Source organism: Rhinolophus hipposideros, assembly GCF_964194185.1.
Source record: "Rhinolophus hipposideros genome assembly, chromosome: 1".
Lineage (NCBI taxonomy): Eukaryota > Metazoa > Chordata > Mammalia > Chiroptera > Rhinolophidae > Rhinolophus > Rhinolophus hipposideros.
This window is the reverse complement of record NC_138047.1, coordinates 28420522-28439710: the sequence shown is the minus strand read 5'-3', so window position 1 is coordinate 28439710 and position 19189 is coordinate 28420522. Positions and strand designations below refer to the sequence as shown.

Sequence of the window (19189 nt, the reverse complement as noted above, 5' to 3'; positions counted from 1 at the left end):
AGTGGAGCTTAGCCAGACATACTGTGTTCAGGGTTCCCTAAGTGGTCCCCTCTAAAATGGTGTCACACCATCACAGTCAATTTTGAAACTTAGTTTGCCACACCTCACAGTAAGGGCACCAAGGAAATGGTTATTACTGCTACCACATACCCCTGCAGCCCAGGCAAAGGGACAACAAGAGATGGTAAAGGCATTTGATCCAGGCTACCTACAACATAAACAAAAAGTAAGAATGGTGCCACTTTTTTAGATTAAACCTTATTCTGTTATGTTTTGCCATCATTTTACATGGGACATCTTCCATAAAAATTGTATAACCGAGAGGGCAAGGACCATTGATTGGCACCCATGCCAGATAATAAAATGTCCCTGCTTTCCAGGAGCTTGCAATCTAATGAGGGAAACACGTTTAAACAAATAACAATAAAATTATTTGAATAATTATCATGGCATCATATGAGGAGAAATAACTGCTCATTTCTATATTTCTCTTGGTACTATTTTTAGTTTAATTTTTAAATAATATTCTTATAGTTCAAAATTCAAAAAGCAAAAAAAGGTATATTTAGTGAAGTCAGGAACAGCCACCCATTTCCTATTCCCCAAAACAAGCAACACGGCATAAAAGTACCAGCTTCCTGCCACCATGGCTACAGGATGGCAAAAAGACAACTCGCCTCATATCAGAATGACTGGCAGGTAAACTGGATCCTGACTCAGAATTATCAGAAAATTATTTCATTCCAAGTACTAAGAAGTCATCACCGAGTGATTATATGCTTGCAAACTCAAAAGGATGCTTTTTAGTCTCAATCTTAACATCCTCACAGCATTTCCTACTCTCCAAATTTCTTCCTCCTTGAGCTCTTAATGACACTACTTTCATGCTTTTCTTCCAAATTGTCCAACCCTTTGTTCTGTCTTCTTTGGTCCATTCTTTACAAGGTTGGTATCGCAGGATTCCAGTCCCAAAAATCTACTCCGCATTTTCCCTAGGCTATTTCACCTCACCTGACAGAGTCGCAAATCTCATCTCCGGCCATACCTCTCTCTCCCGAGCTCAAGCCTTTTTGACGTCTTTGAATGGATTGCTCACAGATCCTCAAGCCCAAGATGTTCAAAACCAACCTCAACTCTCTCGCTCCGTATCTCTCCTTTTGCTGTACTCTTATCTTAGTGACTGGTGTCACTTGACCCAGCCACCCAATCTGGGAGTCCACCTTTGCCTTTCTTCCGCACTTTCCCTGGCCCCAGATCCCGAGGAGGCAACATGGGCTAGTGGTGGTAGCACAGAAGCGTGTCGTATAAAAAGCACTGGCATTAGAGGTAAATCCAGGTGTTAACTTGAGTTCTATCACTTATTAGCTGTGTGATCTCGAACAATTATTTAATTTCTCCAAGCATCCTTTTCTATCAAATGGAGATGATATCAATCTTGTTTTGAGGAGGAAATGTAATAATAAATGCAAAAGGTCTAATTGTGCCTGGAATATAGGCAAGGACCACTAGCTTGATTAGCCTCAATCATTTTATTTTCTAAATATCTCAACTGCTCCATTTTCTCTATCCTCATTGCTACTGCATTAGTTCTGAAACCGATCATTTCTTGACATGATAAAAGCAGTACAGCCTCCCTGTAAACAGTAATAAGCCTCTCCTTATAATTACTTCACCTCACTCAAACCTTTGTAATCCACCATAATCTACTCCCTTAGAACACACTATTCAAAGTGCAAAACCAAATATGCTATTTCCTCTTTCAAAATTGTCCAATGGTTCCCCCTTTACCTTATTAATAGAGATCCAAAGTTTGGTAGATGCTTAATAAAGTTTGTTGTAAAAGCATTCAGATTTTAAGGTATGACTTTCCTTTCCATTACATCAATTTCCCAGGTTCAGAATTACCTGGTGTGGATTTGGAAGGCAGAAGGTCCCATTTTACTACAGTATGAACTATGCATACTTTGAAAAACTCAACTGCTTTTTAAACTATTGATCTCATCCCAAACCTGGTTTTAATGCCGTAGAACATGCTCTTAGTGGGTTGAATCTCGATCCCTCACCTGCACGTACACAAACACGTTAATGATGAAGAGCCCAAATGTCCCACAACATTCTCATGATGGGCTTAATATATGTTCTATTTAACCTAAAACATGCCCCTTGAATTCATCATCATGTTGCATGATACAGTCTGAGGTTATAATTTTTAAACTGATCCCCTTAATGCCTAAAATCAGAGAATACTGATGTTATGTCCTATATACTACCAATATTTCACAAAAATAATTTTCAAGTTCTATGTCCAAGGAAGCTTATTTAGAGTAGAAAGGTGTATTTTAGATTAGTTGATTGTATGCATGTACCTTATACCGAGAGACGAAAACACGTTTTAAAAATCTTTTGCCTTCATGTGGATTTCTGTGCTGTAGTTGGAAAAAAGGCCATTTATCACATTGATAAAAACTTTCTATTATACATCAGTTTTAACTATAAAAATATTTGGCTTTCACTTTACTCTTCACCAGTGTCTTATTCTATTGACCCTAGCAATTTCAATGCTATCAAGTACCCCTTAATGTACTAGCTCTCTGTATAGGAATTTAAAATAAGCGATTAAAGATAGCACTTACATTTAGAAAATTCTGAACATCTCCTCTGTTGTGCTTAATTACATTACTCTCTTAACTTTCTAGAAAAATTAGTATATAATAAGAATCAAATTTCTTCGGCAACTTTACAAGAATATAAAAGCTTCCTTAACCAATATCCACCTCATCAACCGTGTCTTAACCAATGTTCTCTATTCCTTCTGTAAAACCTTCTGTTTAGCAAATGCCCACCAGTTCTTCTCTAGTGTGCCCAAGCACTTCTGCTCCTACCAGCTATGGTATATGTTTACCAACAGTTAGTTGTATTATCACCAAAATTGATTATGCTAGCCATCTTTACTTTTGCAATCTGCAATTCCGTTAAATAGCATGTCATCTAATTATTAAATAGATAAAATTATTTTAAAAGATAGCTGTTCCTATGACACTAAATTGAATGCTTTGGAAAGACAAAGGCAGGATGCTTTAAAAAAAATCCTGCTTTTGGACTAGATATTACAGTGGAAGGTAACTATAAAATATTGGGGAAATGTTACACAAATGTAAAGTTCTTTATAAAGACACTTGTAAAATGATCTAAGTTCTTGTTCCACTTTCAAAACGCCCAAAATGGAAATTGCAAATCATGCATTGAGATTTTTTTTTTTTTGGCAAGAAAGGCAAAAAAACCCAAACAAAACAAAAAACCCCACCACTGCATATAGCATAGACAAATTAAAAAGAAACGAATGTGCAATGAAACGCAATTCACGTCTTATGGAAGTAGGAAGAGAAAGAACACAGAAAAGCCCAATCTGTTACTTTGGTTCTGGAATGAAGCAAGGTTTTAGTTCTTGGGAAAGTAGATCTCTACAGGGTAACTACGATTTAAGTAGTAGCAACAGCAAATAAGGTTTGATAGCAACAGTAAATAAGGTTTGAAATACAAAGGGAGAATATGAAGCTCATATTGTAAAGCTGGTCCTTCTCAACTAAGATGATTAGAAACTTGGGAGAAGCAGTGGTAGCAAGAAGAGGGAAGTAATTCCCAAGAGCCATATACCTGAAGTCAACAGGGATGAGCCTTTTTTACGCAAGGAGATGAGTACAGGAAAAACAAAGGGAGACAGTAATAAGAGGAAATTACAACACTTGTAATGTTTTGTAATCTTTGTGAAGCAAAATTAGCATAACAGTCAAGTAACAATCAACACTTTTGTGTTAGAAGTAGCCAGGAGCAGTTACTTGTAAAGTTATTTGAAACACGTGTAAATAATGTCTTTAATATTTTGAACATGACTCATACATAAAAATCAGGCAGCTTTCTAGTATAGATTCAAGGTCTTGCCAATTTAATTGCTTCAGATACCTGCTATTATTTAAGTCTTAACTCTTTCCTAAAATCACCAAAGAATTAACTACTATTCAAGCATCTCTTTCTTTTTCAATTCACTCCCCACCTAGTGCCTGCTTTTGGCTACTTCACAGTTAATGAATGGCAGAATGGGCTGCTAGAAAGGAAATGAAAATTAAATTCAAATAATGACTGCCTATCTATCTCTACCTCTCCAAGCACCCTCTCCCCAAACCACCACTACTTCTTGAAGGGAAACAAAATTTAAAATCTCTTGGGGAGTTATTTGTTGGGCTACAGTCACTGTAGCGTTTTGCTATGAAGCATACTTCATCACTGAACTTTAAGTACATGTCAAAACACTTATCTACAAATAAAGTACAACTGCATTGACTACAATCTTGTAAATCTGGGAAGGAGGAGATAAGACACTTGAATTACCTGAAGTGCAGAGAAATTAATTTCAGTGTTATACTTACCTAGATTGGTCCTATCTTGTGTATTTGAACTTGGAACAAAACTGGTATCTTTTTAGGTACAGAAACATGCCTAAATAAGTTATAGTCCCCCATCAATTTTTAAAAGTAGCAAAAGCATCCTATGTATCTATGTACAGTAACATAAGTCTTTATGTAGGACAGGAGCCCCAATTCCAGAGCTAGAAGCTTTCATCATAATCAATGCTAGCATAAAAATTGAGGCTGTTTGAGATCATGAACAAAACTGCATGACATTTAACATTCTGAATTAGGATGGTCTAATTTTAAATCTGCTGAGTTAAAAAAAAACTTCATTAAGATAACTCTAAAGAAACTTGAGTTTATTTTGTCAAAATCTCAAGTAATATATTAGAATCACATGAGCCCCACTGTTAAAATTTCACAGGATTTTATTAACATTTAATTAGTCTGGTCGTACGCTGTTCAGAAAACATGCATGAAAATGCTTCCTATTTTAGGAGAACTGGGAAGTTTCGAAAGACCCTCACACAAGAATTGCTAGGAAGATTTTCTTGGAGACAAACATCCTTCCTCAACGAGGGAGACAGTTATTTAAACAGTCTTTAAGCAAAACTCCCATATAACTTTCGAGCCTATGCTTTTCATCAAAATTGTTTCACATAAACCTTGCCAGCAGGTTGCCTTCAACATACTAGGAAGACCAGTGAAAAGACGTGCAAAATATTTTATTTTTTAAACTTTGCTATAACTGAATTATACCAATAAGACTCAAGGTGTTTTCATGATTTATATCAATACAAATTCCCACTAACGTTCTCCTTAGGTTTTCTTCTTCATTCTCCCTTATTCTCTACTGGATATCCTAGAGCATCAGAAAAAGAAAAACCATGAGTGGTAAGTGAAAGCATTTACTCTTAACAGCACACTCTTTACTGTGAAGTTCCTATGGTAAAGTATTTTTTTTTAAAGGAAATTAACAAAATGATTTTAAATATTTATTTCTACCTATGTGAAATGGGTGAGAAACACTTCCCCTGAAATCTGTATTTTTATAACCTATACGTGTGTATCTATATTGATTATATTGAAATCACATTCAATGTACAATAATAACCCTTCTCAAAGTTGATTTTTACATATGAACCCATCAGTTCAATAAAGTAGAAACAACAATTCAAAGACATTTCAGGCTTATTTCCTTAATGGCCAATTTGACTGCAAGTCAAAATATCAATGATTCAGCTGTTAACTGTCTGCATTGTTCAGTATTTTTTAAAGTCTAAATAGAACAGGACCATTTAAGCACTTTCCAATAGACTACCCACTTCAATAATAAACCTGGTATAAGTTTTTGGCCCAATACTTACACGTAGAGAATATCAAGTTGGAAGAAACAAGATCAGAAAGATATGTCTACACTGATAAAGATTCAGTGAGGACTCCTTACATTTGTTAATAATCTGAAACTCTTATCTACTTTCCATTTAAATGGCCATCATTCTAAAGATTTCATATTTTAATCATGCAATGAATGACTCTCCTCAGTAGGAAACTAGTCTATGGCTTCGGGAGTTGGTTAAATTCATCAGTGGAAGCAAATTTCATTAACCTTCCTGGACAATACAAAAACAAAAAGACTAAAGAGCTCCTCTGTGTTTATACATCCGATAAAAATTTATTCATATATTCTTACAAAGTATGTACACAAGACATCAGTATAATTACAACTTCACACTCACCAAAACAATTGCAGATTGACCAGCAAGTCACTGGGAAAGCATTTGCTTACTTACATTGATCCATTTACAAATCCACCAAAAACGTTTTAATTACCAACACTAGAAGACAATATTTTCAGTGTTTACTCATCCAGGATCAAAAACATGCAAATATCTCTTTAAAAGTTACGTTTGGATCAGTAAGTAGTTCCTTAAACATCAGTTTTTTTAATACTTAACATGCATTGCCCAAAAGAGTGTGCAAGTTGCCTTCCTTTGGGGGGAAAACATTAAGTTCAAAGATTTAAAGACAAAAAAAAAAGATTTAAAGATTACTCTCTGACTTAAGGAAAGCAGCTTGTTATCCAAAAAGCAGATCAAGGCTAAGAGAAAAACGTACCCAAAGGGAAAAAAACCCAGCAAACATGATTAACGTCATCCAATACAAGTTTCATATTCCTCCTCTCCTCGTGCACTTAGATTGAGATTTACCTCGTGGGAAGGTGGCTGCCCTCCCAGCAGACCGACAAATTAAGCAGGAAAGAAATTTTGTGCAAGTCACGTAGGTAAGCCGCACTGTTCGAAGGGGCTCTTGCAGTTTCAGGCAGCCTTTCAGGCTGACTCAAGTCAAAATTTCTGAGAATGTGATCGCACACGGACGGCAGCTTTACAGACCACACAGTTCAGGGAACGGCTCAAGGATTTCCAACTGCGGGCTGCGGCATACTTACGAGAAGCAAGATAAAAGAACTATGTCGAAAATGTGTTTATGCCCTGTTCCGCACGTGGTGGGAACCGTGCCAGGGGGTCCCAGGAAAGGGCAAAAATCAAAAGCACACAAGAGACACCGCGATTTGTAGCGGGTCCGTTTCTTGTTCGCGCTATCGCATCACATCTACCGCGCCTGGGGACTAAAAGGAGTCAACTGCGATGTCCCTCGGACTCACGTTTCGGAGAAGAAATGGGTTAACGTTAATTTATATCCCAACAGAGGACAGAAAAGTGGGACAAAGGTGCCACTAGCAGCCGGCTGTGGTCAATAAAGCGACGTCCTTACTTCTGGTTTCCCTTTTCTTTTCAGAGGGAGGACCACACTCAGCAGAGCAAGAAGGCTTTTTCAGAATGACTTTTCCAACGGGTACCAAGTTCAGAGGAGTCAAGGAGGCTGAGAGCACGGAGGAGCAGCTCCGCGCTCGGGAGGAGTTGCGCGGCCAACCCCGAGGCGCCCCCGAACCGACGAGTGGGAGCCCCGCCGTCCCCGCTCCCGCCCGCCCGTCCGCCCGCCCGCCCGGCGCCCCAGCCCCGGGGCCCCGACCCCCGCAGGCCACCCGAGGCCCCCGCTCCGCTCCGCCTCCTGCCTCCGCCTCCGGCGCCGCGCCGCGTCCCGGCTGCTGGGTCTCTGGTCCGAGCCGGCGCGCCACTTACCCGCCGCGAAGGGATTTACGTAGCGGCGCTCGTCACTGCTTACGGACGCGAGGAGGTGGGGACGCCGAGCCGACCGCGGCTCAGGAGCGGCGCCGCCGCCCAGCACCCCGGCGCGGCGCCGGCGGCGACCCCACGTTGCGCAGGTCAGCTCTGATGCGGTAGCCGCCGCCTCCCAGCCGGGCCAGGACCAAAAGTAACGCAGCAGCCGACCGAACAGCGTCCGCGCGCCCCGTCCTCCCCTCCCCCACCGCACGACCGCCTCCCGGGGGACGCCCGTCGGAAAAATCCAAGCTCGAACTCCGCCCCCTGCCGGCCGCCAGCGGGAGTGCGGCGCAGACAATCCAACAATTAAATGGAACGGGGGTAGAAAAAGTGTCAGGGGGCGGGGCCTGAGGCTGTACCGGGTCAGGGGGCGGAGCCTAGGGAGGCGGGGCGGGGCCGGGAGGAGACACCCGGGAGGGAGGAGGAAGACCGAATCCGGGGCGGAACTCGAGGAACTGCAGGAAGCCGGAAGTGGCCTCGCAGGCGTGTGTGTGCCCGAAAGCAAATAATTTGAAAACGTAACCAATGGTGGTTGCTGACCCCAAGCTGAGGTCTGCGAGTGTCGTGGGTGCCTCTCGGCCGCGGGCGCTTCCTGCAGAGCCTCAGGAGCCTCCCCACTCCCACGCCCCTGCAGCGTCCGCCGTCCTGAGAAACGCCGTTAGGTCCGGTGTCCCCGCTGCACGCGAGACCTCGGGAGGCCCGACTGGCAGCCCTCATGCCCCAAGCCCAGTCGCTGCTGCATCCCAGGTGGTTTTGACTGTGTGTCCGTGTCGCGGAGAAACAGCGATAGTGTCCAGTTGGCCATGGGACGGAGGAAGAGGCGGGCTTTTTGATAACAAGCAAACCCCTACCTCCAAGGGAAGAGAGTTTAGTTTTCATCCGACTGGACACCTGGAAACCCTCCTGGCCTGTAAAGCAGTCACCCCTTGTAAGCTAGGAATCCATTTAAGTGTACTCAGAACATACGAAGGTATCGTAAGGCGGAGCAGGCCCTCAGAAAGGCGGGACTTGTAGCCTAAAACTAAACCTCTGCACGTTCAGGAAAAACGAAATTAAAATAAGGACTTCTCACCCAACTAATAGTACTCAGGAATGCGACACGCTGGAAACCGCTGTCCGGGACACAACTTGAAAAACTGCTGAGAAAAGAAAGAAAAAATCAGCTTAGTACAGGTTGAGAAGGGAAGTTTTGTGAAATACTACCATCTCCCAGTAGAATGGGAGAAAAACCCTGAACTCTTCAGTGCTAGATTTGGCCAAGCCAAGCTACTCCCAGCTGTAATGCATATTATCAGAGATAAGAGAACAAAAGCCTGGTAAGTTCACTTCCCCCTTTTTGATATTGGCAGTATTTTGAAGCTCTCCTTCCAGTGTAACAGATGATGCCTATCTCCATCACCTTATAAAAATTAATTTTTAATGAGGAACAATTACCAAACTAAACCATTAACCAATCCTTTTGTGTGTGTAGAGAAGGATGGCACAGAGTGTTTATCCATAAGCAAAACAGCTCATTGTAGCTCACAGAAAAAGGGGTCATTAGAAGAGACGAGAAGAAGAAAGACAGGATTTCTAAACCCTGAAAAACCATAACGTTCATTGTGGTCAAGGTCGATCATATGCTAGATGAATAGATTTTTAGCTGCAAGTGATTGAGCCGAAATTGTGATTATTCTTCCCAAAAACTGTTCTCCACCTGCTTGTTTGTCCCCAAATATCCTTAACAAAAGTATACATTCTTTTAATGGAAGCTATTAGACCTTTAAAGGGCTCAAAATGAAAGAATGAGTGGTAAACCAGCTCATGTACCAGCTGGTAAACATGTCATGTACCAGCTCATGACGTGTACTACTAAGATGTAAATGTCACATAGAATCCTTCAGGGCAGGGAAGAGTACTTGCCGTTTTGGAGAACAGGAGAGACAGTACCTGGAACCTGAAGGAAGAGGGCAGGAGATAGCAGGAAAGCTACGCTAGTTTCCTATTGCTGCTATGACCACGACAAACTTAACACAAATTTATTATCTCACAGTTCTATATGTTGAAAGTCTGATATGTGTCTCACAGCTAAAATCGGGATCACCTCCAGGGAAGAGTCCCTGTCCTTGCCTTTTCCAGTTTCTAGAGGCCACCCACAGTCCTTGGCTCATTGCCCTTTCCTACATCTTCAAAGCCAGCAACCGCTGGTTGAGTCCTCATGCTGCCATTGCTCTGATTCTCTCTTGCCTCCCTCTTTCACTTATAAGAACGCTTGTGATTACACTGGGCCCGTCCTGATAATCCAGGATAATTTCCCCATCTCAAAATCACCTGATTAGCAACCTCAATTCTATGCAACCTTAATTTTTTTTTGCCATGTAACCTAGCATATTCACAGGTTCCAGGGATTAGGATGTGAACCTCTTTAGGGGGGATGTAATTCTGCCTACCCACGGTAAAGGATTCCAAAAGAAGCTTGAGTTCCTGAGACAAATCACCTGCCTCTCAGGTTCATCCCTTCCAAATAATTCAAGCACTTGATTGGAAGTGCTAATAACTGATTTTTCGGTTTCTCATATTTCTACCTGCTATAAAGTTCATCGTAAATTTTAAAATGGGATATCAAGGATAAAGAAGAACAGCATGGTGACCGAGTATTCTCATTTTGTATGATTAGCCACTTATCGAACAAACTCAAAGAGTCTGGAGGCTTTGCTGGAAATAAATGATGAAGATTTATTCAAGAGCCTTGAGTTTGCAATCTGAGAACACGGTTAGGCAAAAACATATAAGTGATCCAAAGAAGAAAGACAAGAGTGCTTATTGTTAAAAATGCATTCTTGAGAAGAATCAGTCCTTCATTCTTAGCCCTAGTATTGGTCCAGGATGATTATCAGTCAGGTGTTAGGCAGTCTTGATGATGGAGGCCAGGTGGCCTGGATGATGGGCACCAGGAGGTCTGGTCACATCCGTTGGTTAGGAAAGTAAATGTTAGGGGGACATCAAGTGATCTGGATACATGAGTTGTTCAGTCAGTAATCAGAGGGTTATCTGGAGGTTGGGTATTGACTGATGCACATCCAGGCATTGGGGCAGGACTAGAAAGTTTAAAAGTTTGAGTTCCAAGGCTAGTTGGAACAAGAATAAAATTGTTTCCTCTCGCCTCAACCTTTACAATGTTCATTTTAGCAACTCGGATAAAGTGAATCCATTTTATATATTCCTTACCTTCACTCTTTCCTCACACTGTGTCAGTGTCTTCATAATTTGCACTGAGTAGGACCTAGTCTAAATCCCAGCTTTGTTCCAATCTAATGTTCATACATCACTTCAAGGGGAATTGTATCCAGGAGAATTGTCTCTTCCATAGGATAGGAATAGTCAGGGCAAAGGCATCCCCATTATTACCTGTCTGAGGTCATCCTTGCCTCCAATACAGTCCACCTTATGTATTTCTGTCCGGTTCATTTTCCCCATGCACGGGTCTCATGATGTGATTTCTCGTCTTAAAATCTAGAATGACTAAGAGAAACTGAGATTTAAGGGGTGAGAGGTAAAAAGGAAATGGAATTCCCTTTTGTGGCCTCTTGAATTTTGTATTATGTATGCATTACCTATTCTAAAAATATAAAATTTTAATTAAAACCAAGGAAAAAAAACTTCACTGAGATCTTATTGGCCAACATAGTCCAAATATCTTTGTCATAAAGCTCTTTATGATCTGGGTCCAAATTAACTATAGAGCCCTATTCCATGCTGGACCCTTTTGTTTTCTACCACACTGGTTCCCATACCTTTCTGCCCCTCAGAATCGTCTGAAGAGCTTGTTGTAAAAGATGTTCCCAGGCTGTAGGCTCTATCCGCTGACCCATTGAGTCAGAAACTCCAAAGAAAGGGCCTGCAAATCTACCTATTTTAAGATTTCAGGGTCAGCCAAATGAGCTGCAAGATTATTACTCTGCAGCACTTTAGCCAAACCTTACCACTTACCTTACATCTTCCAGTCTTTTTACCTTTATTCACTCCATTTTCTCACCAATTTTCTACATCTGCCTGTTAAAATCTTACCCATTAAAATCTTACCCATTCTTTAAGACCCAGCTTAATTACCACCTAATCCTGATCCTCTTTAAAAATAATCTACCTCTTTTCTTATAGTTAATGATTGTTGTCAGGGCTCAAGAGCCAGAATTCAGAGTTAAAATTCTTTTTGATACTTGACTAGCTGAGCAAACGTTAGGCAAGTTCCTAACCGTCTCTGTACTTCAGTTGTCTCACCTGTGAAATGGGGATATTAGTACCTCATATCTAATGGCTGTGAGAATTCACCTAAAGTATGTAGAACTTTGTGCCTGGCCCAAAGTAAACACTAAATAAATGTTAGCTATAATTGATACTTTTTGACTTACCCTAGTTGCTTCATTGATTTTTGTGGAATCTGAGAGCTAGAAAGAGCCTTAAAAATCTAAACCAGCACCTTTGTTTTATAAATTAGAAAGTGGGGTCTTTGGCTAATAAATAATAATATCAGGATTAGAATCCAGGGTATGTGACTTTTCATCCTGTATTACCTCCACGACACCACAAGATCTGGGAATTTGGCATTGTTCAAATGACTATCCTACTATTTATTTTACGAACTCTCTGCAGGAGAGAATTAGAAAATGGGTTCACTTTAAAGTACACAGGCCCTTTCTATTCAACCTTAGGATTTGAGACTAACAAATATCGTGTGCTAATTTAAATATTTGAGGAAGCTAAAGTAAGTCAGTGTAATATATATTTGATTTATGATCTCTCCAGTTTGCTTTTTGGCAAGAAATGTTTAATTCTACTAGAAAGTTAACAGTTCTAGGTTCCAACACAAGAAATATCTTTTCATATGTGGTATGCGTACTTTGTTTTTGAGTTTGGTAAACTTAAACTTCAAATTTAATGGGGTCTGAACTCAACAGAATAGAACTATAGTTAAAGGACGAATATTATAATAAGAACCTGGGCCACTGAATTCTTTAACAGTCATTAAGCTGTTATATCTAATTTCTAAAATCGTAAAAATGTAATGAAAATTTACTTTCAGATGTTTTTCTACAAGTTTTTATTTGTCAAAACATTCAGTTGCCTGCCAGTTTTACTGTTTCCACATAGAATTACATTATAGTTATTGTCAGAACCATAAGGGAGTGGCCAGTTAGCTCAGTTAGTTAGAGCGTGGTGTAATAACACTAAGATTGCTGTTCCATCCCTGCGTGGGCCACTGTGAGCTGCACCCTCCTTAAAAAAAAGAAAAAGAGAACCATAAGGACTGGAAAAGTATGAAACTTGGCTCAAATTGACCTCTGTTCAACCCTTGAAATTGCAGGATTTGATAAAATTAAGACGTGGTTCCGTTCTCTCAATATTTTTTTGTGTAATAATTGTAGTAATTAGTATTTTTTATTTTTGTATTTTAAAATATGTACATGAGATGCCAGAGAAACATCAGCATGGTAAAGACAATAATAATTCATAGGATATATCAACTGCTTTTTAAGTACTTTATTAATCATATTTATTATTAAAAAGAAATTTTAAACTAGTACCAAAATTAAAGCCAATGACTATTTTATAAGACCCTTTAAAAGAATTGAGGCTTATTTTGTAAGAGGATTAGAAGGTTAATGGATTAAAATAAAATAGCACCTCCAGTGACAAAGAGCGATCTTTCCAACAACCATTTGGCCAGGGACTGAATTCTGACAACCAAATTCCATTATATTGAAATGGCAGCTGTCACAACTAAGGTGTGCATTTCATTGTCAGAAAAAGGAGAAATCAAGGTGAGCCAAACTGAAAACATGTACGAGAGCTAGCAAGCACTGGGTAAAAAGAATCAGGTTGGCTTGATTCAGATGGTGAGATGGGCAACTGAATAGACCAGAAACAGGGAACAAGACCAGGTTAACACAAGGGAGGCAGTGTGGGTGCTGTCACTCGGAGGAGCGTGCTCTGGAATCCTGAATCAGGATGTCAGCAAAGAAGATTCGGGGTAGGGAGAAGGAGAGGGATGAGGGGAAAAGTAAGAGAGCAGAATGCTGTTTATATATATATATATATATATAGCCTGCCCCTTCACGCCCTTGAGAGCCAGAGCAAAGAAAGGCCAGCCATGGGGAGAAGAGAGACTGTCATTAGTGATATATTTCATATGGGTAAAGGGCTCTGTGCCATGTTTTTACTCCATGACTTTAGCTCCTCTCTCGGCCTATTTTTCTGTAGCTGCAGAAGAGGGAATATAATACTGACCCCACAGGGTATTTGTGAAGAAGAAATTAACTAATGAATGATATAAAGGCTTTAGTATATATAGTACACATCACACAGTGAGTGCTCAATAACTATTAGCTCTCACTATTTGTATAGTCAGTTTATACAAGGTGTGATAAAAAGAATATGATGAATGTTTAAATAAAAAAGTTATTACAGTAAAAGACATATTGCCATTAATCCCCCTCAAAACATCCCCCCTTGCTTCAAACACACCCATCGTTCTTGCCACTTTCTGAAGCAGTTCTGGAAGTCCTCTTTTGTGAGTGTCTTCAGTTGCACTGTTGTGGTTACCTCGATGTCCTGAATCGATTCAAAACATTTTACCTTTTCGTGGTCATTTGACTTTGGGGAAGAGCCAGAAATTGCTCGGTGCCAGATCCAGTGAATAAGGTTGATGAGGACACACTGTTATGTTTTTATTTGACAGAAATTGCCGTACCAGAAACGAAGTGTGACATGGAGCGTTTTCATGATGGAGGGTGAAGTAAAGACATGAAAGAAGACTTCCCAGAACTGCTTCAGAAAGTGGCAAGAACGATGGGATAAGTGTGTTCAAAGTGAGGGGGAGCCTTTTGAGGAGGACTAATGGCAATGTGTATTTTACCGTACTAAATTGTTTTTTATTTAAACATTCACTGTATTTTGTGATCACACCTCGTATCACATTCATAATATAGTATAAGAGGTAGTAGAGGCATTTAGAAATCATGTAGTAACGTTTAACCCTTTGATACATGTACTTTTTACATTTTGAACTTACAACATGTGAAAATCCTATTCATAAAAATAGCCAGTTGTATACTACCAAATCTTCTAACCATGCTTTAGTATGACAAAAATTCTATTCTTGACCGAATTCTAGCCAGGCTTCTCTGAGCCTTGTTTTCAACTAGACCTCAATCTTAACCTATAAAGATTTGAGCAAGATGCAAACTTTCTAACAGCTCTATGCCACATCCTTATGTTGACCCTACCCCACCTTGAAGTACCTGCCTGAGAAAACTCAAAATGGCCAAAAGAAGTGTGGATTGACCCAGCCAACACAGACTGGGTCCCTGTCTCCCAGTCTCTGTGGGAGGGTAGGACCTTCAATAAGCACCAGTTAACAAGCTCAAATAGATGCACATGGCCCAACCCTGCCTTCCTGCTTTTTGTAATTGACCGCTTCCCTGACTCTACTGAGCCCCATTCATTCCCTCCCTATTCTTACTTTATCCCTTTAAAAGACCCAGTCACCTCTCTACAAATCAAAGCTAAGTTGAGTTCGTGCTAGACTCTTCTCTATTATAATACTCTTCTCTATATATTTGATCAAAATCTGTTCTTACCACTTTCACTAGTGTCTGGCTTTGTTTATCTATGACAAATCATGGTAAGCCATTAAATATCCTGGAGTTACTTACCACCTAAGGCAGGGAAATAGCCTGATCTACCACTCTTTTCTTCTATTTCTTCAGTGAAGAGATTTTTTAAATACCTGCCACACTTTGTGTGCTCACATTACAGTTAGGCTCACTTACTGCAGTGCTCTCGCTCCTTCATTCGGGATGCTATGCCTTCCTTTTTTAAAAAAATTCATTTTTTTCAGGTACAGTTGACATACAATATATTAGTTTCAAATGTACAACATGATGATTAAACATTTATATACTTTATGAAGTGATTACCTGATAAGTCTAGTACCTACCTGTCACCATGCATAGTACTTACCATATTATTGACTATATTCCCTATGCTGTATTTTACATCCCTGTAACTATTTTGTAGCTAGCAATTTGTACTTCTTAATCCCTTTACCATTTTCACCCATCTCCCCAATGCTTCTCCCATCTGGTGACCATCAATTTGTTCTTTGTACCTATGAGTTTGTTTCTATTTTATTTATTCATTTATTTTGTTTTTTAGATTCCACAGGTAAGTGAAATCACACGGTATTTGTCTTTCTCTGTCTGACTTATTTCACTTTGCATATTGTCTTCCAGGTCCATTCATGTTATTGCAAACGGCAGGATTTCTTTCTTTTTAAGGTTGAATAATATTCTGTTGTATGCATATAAAATATTTTCTTACCCACTCATCCACTGATGGATGGTTGTTTCCATATCTTGGCTATTGTCAATAATGCTGCAAAGGACATGAGAGTACCGGTATCTCTTCAATATCTTTATCTTCATTCATTTGAATAAATATCCAGACATGGGATTCCAGATTATATGGTAGTTCTATTGTTAGTTTTTGAGGAACTTCCATACTGTTTTTTATAGTGCCTGTTCCAAATTACATTCTCACCAACAGTGTACCAGGGTTTCCTTTTCTCCACATCCTCGCCAACACTTGTTATTTTCTGATTTTTTGATAATGGGCATCCTAACAGGTGTGAGATGATATTTCATTGTGGTTTTCATTTACATTTCCATGATGATTATTGATGTTGAGCACCTTTTCATGAGTACCTTTTAAATGGCCTTGTTGGCCATTTGTATGTCTTTGGAAAAATGTCTATTCAAGTCCTCTACCTATTTTTAAATCAGATTCTTTTGGTTTTTTTGCTATTGAGTTGTACAAGTTTTTTTTTATTTCTTTTGGATAGCAATCCTTTATCAGATATGTAATTTGCAAGTATTTCTCCCATTTCATAGGTTACCTTTTCATTTTGATGATTGTTTCCTTTGTCTTGCAGAAACTTTTTAGTTTGATGTAATCTCAATTGTTTATTTTTACTTTTGCTGCATGTGCTTTTGGTGTCACATCTAAAAAATCATTGCCAAGATCAATGTCAAGGATTTTTTTTCCTCCTCTGTTTTCTTCTAGAAGTTTTATGCTTTCAAGTCTTATGTTTAAGTATTTGATCCACTTGGAGTTGATTTTCATGTGTGGTGTCAGATATGAGTCCAGTTTCATTCTTTTGCGTGTGGATGTCCAGTTTTTCCAACACCGTTTATTGAGGAGACTATCTTTTCCCATTTATTCCCCATTTTTTATTATTTGTGTCTTTGTCAGACTAGATGAACATCTTTGCACTTATTTCTGAGCTCTATATGTTGTTGCACTGGTCTCTGTGTCCGTATTTATACCAGTACTATACTGTTTTGGTTACTGTAGCTTTGTAAAATAGTTTGAAATCAGGAAGTGTGATTTCTCCAGCTTCATTCTTTTTCAAGCTTTCTTTGACTATTTGGAGTATTTAATGGTTCCATATGAATTTTAGGGTTGTCTTTTCTATTTCTATGAAAAATACCATTGGAACTCTAATAGGAATTGCATTGAATCTATAAATCACTTTGGGTAGTACGTACATTTTAACAACATGAATTCTCAAATCCATGAACATAGACTATATTTCCATTTATTTGTGTCTTCTTCAGTTTCTTTCACCAATGTGTTATACTTTTCAGTGTACAAATATTTTACCTCCTTGGGTAAATTTAATATTAAGCATTTTATTGTTTTGAATACTCTTCTAAAATGGATTTTTTCTTAATTTCTTTTTTAAATAGTTTATTGCTAATATATAGAAATACAATTGATTTTTGTAGGTTGATTTTGTATCCTGAAACTTTACTGAATTTAGTAACTTTAACAGTTTTTGATCGAATCGTTAGGATGTTCTCTATATAAGATCATGTCTTCTACAAACAAAGCAATTTTACTTCTTCCTTTCCAATTTGGATATTTATTATTTCTTTTTCTTGCCTAATTGCTAGGGCTAAGACTTCTAGGACTATGTTGAGTAGTAGTAGCAAGAGTGTTGTCTTCTTCCTAATCTTTAGAGGGAAAGCTTTCAGCTTTTTACCAATTGAGTACAGTGCAACCATCTGACACTATACCATGCTATCACAATATTATTGACTATATTCTCTATGCTGTACATTACATCCCCAAGACTTATTTGTTTTATACCTGGAAATTTCGACCTCTTATTCCCCTTCACCTTTTTCTTCCTTGTAACATTTTTTCAATTACAGTTGAATTCAATTAATATTTTATATTAATTTCAGGTGTACAGCATGGTTATTAGACATTTGTATAATTTAAGAAGTAATCCCCCTGATTAGTCTAGTACGCACCTGGTGCCATACATAGTTATTACCATATTATTGACTATCTTCCTTATGCCTTACTTTACCTCCCCATGACTATTTTGTAATTCTCAATTTGTACTTCTTAATGCCTTCACCTTTTGTACCTTACCCTCCATCTATCATCCTGATAAATCTGATACCCATCTGACACCATACAGAGTTATTACAATATTACTGACGATATTTCTTATGCTATACCCTACATCCCCATAACTACTTTGTAACAACCAATTTGTACTTTTTAATCCCTTCCCATTTTTCACCCACCTCCAAACTCCCTCCTTTCTGGCAACCATCAAAATGTTCTCTGTATCTATGAGTTTGTTTCTGTTTTGTTTCTTTGTTTATTTTGTTCTTAGATCCCACATATAAGCGAAATCACATTGCATCTGTCTTTCTCTGTCTGACGTATTCCACTCAGCACAATACCCTCCAGGTCCCCCTTGACACCGCAGATGGCAAGAACTCATTCCCTTTCCTGGCTGAGCAATATTCCACTGTCTATATGTCCCCCCTACCCTTTGTCCATTCATCTGTCCATGGACACCCAGGCTGCCTCCACATCTCGCCTACTGTAAACAACGCTGCAGTAAATATATGGATGCACACACTCAAGGTTGCATTTTGGGGTTCTTCAAATAAATATCCTGAAGTGGGATTTTTTTTTTGTCTCTTGTTATAGGCTTTGTTTTAAAATCTGTTTATCTGGTATAAATATTGTTATCCCAGCATTTTTTTAATATATTTTCATGAAGTATCTTTTTTCATCTCTTTACTTTCAGTCTGTGTGTGTCTTTCAATCTGAAGTGAGTCTCTTGTAGGCAGCGTATGTAAGGGTTTTGTTTTCTTATCCATCCTGCCACTCTATCTTTTGATTGGAGCATTTTTTCCATTTATATTTAAAGTAATTATTGATAAATATGCAGTTATTGCTATGCTATTATTCATCTTTTTAATTTTATTTATTTATTTTGTCTTAAAGAAGTCTCTCTAAGATTCCTGGTAATTCTGGTGTGATGTTGATGTACTCCTTTAGCTTTTTCTTGTCTGGGAAGATTTATATCTGTCCTTCAATTCTAAATGATAGCTCTGCTGGTTTTCACAGTCAGAAGTTATGGGAACTTCTTTCCCCAATGCTGAAACCCTGGGCTGGGGAGCCTGGTGTGGGGCTGAGACTTGTCGCTCCTTTGTAGGAGACCTCCGCAGCTGAGATATCTCTCCCGATTTT

The 19189-nt window shown here is 39.1% G+C and overlaps 2 protein-coding genes across 18 annotated transcripts in view; one reads left to right on the top strand and one right to left on the bottom strand.

Annotated features, from left to right (window-relative positions):
- CREM (cAMP responsive element modulator) overlaps positions 1-7847 on the bottom strand; it is a 69548-nt gene extending 61701 nt beyond the window's left edge. For 7 of the 16 annotated variants that reach the window (XM_081045603.1, XM_081045606.1, XM_081045588.1 and 4 more), the window contains exon 1: positions 7550-7806. The gene's annotated coding sequence lies outside the window, so the exon portion shown is untranslated. Of the gene's footprint in view, positions 1-7549 lie in introns of all 16 variants that reach the window. The other 9 variants (XM_081045587.1, XM_081045604.1, XM_081045589.1 and 6 more) reach the window with 6 other exon arrangements.
- A 201-nt stretch (positions 7848-8048) lies between these two features.
- The window catches only part of CUL2 (cullin 2), a 112960-nt gene continuing 101819 nt past the window's right edge, over positions 8049-19189 (top strand). Inside the window, exon 1 of one of the 2 annotated variants that reach the window (XM_081045493.1) lies at positions 8049-8907. The gene's annotated coding sequence lies outside the window, so the exon portion shown is untranslated. Of the gene's footprint in view, positions 8908-14354; positions 14437-19189 lie in introns of those variants that run through there. The other variant, XM_081045486.1, reaches the window with a different exon arrangement.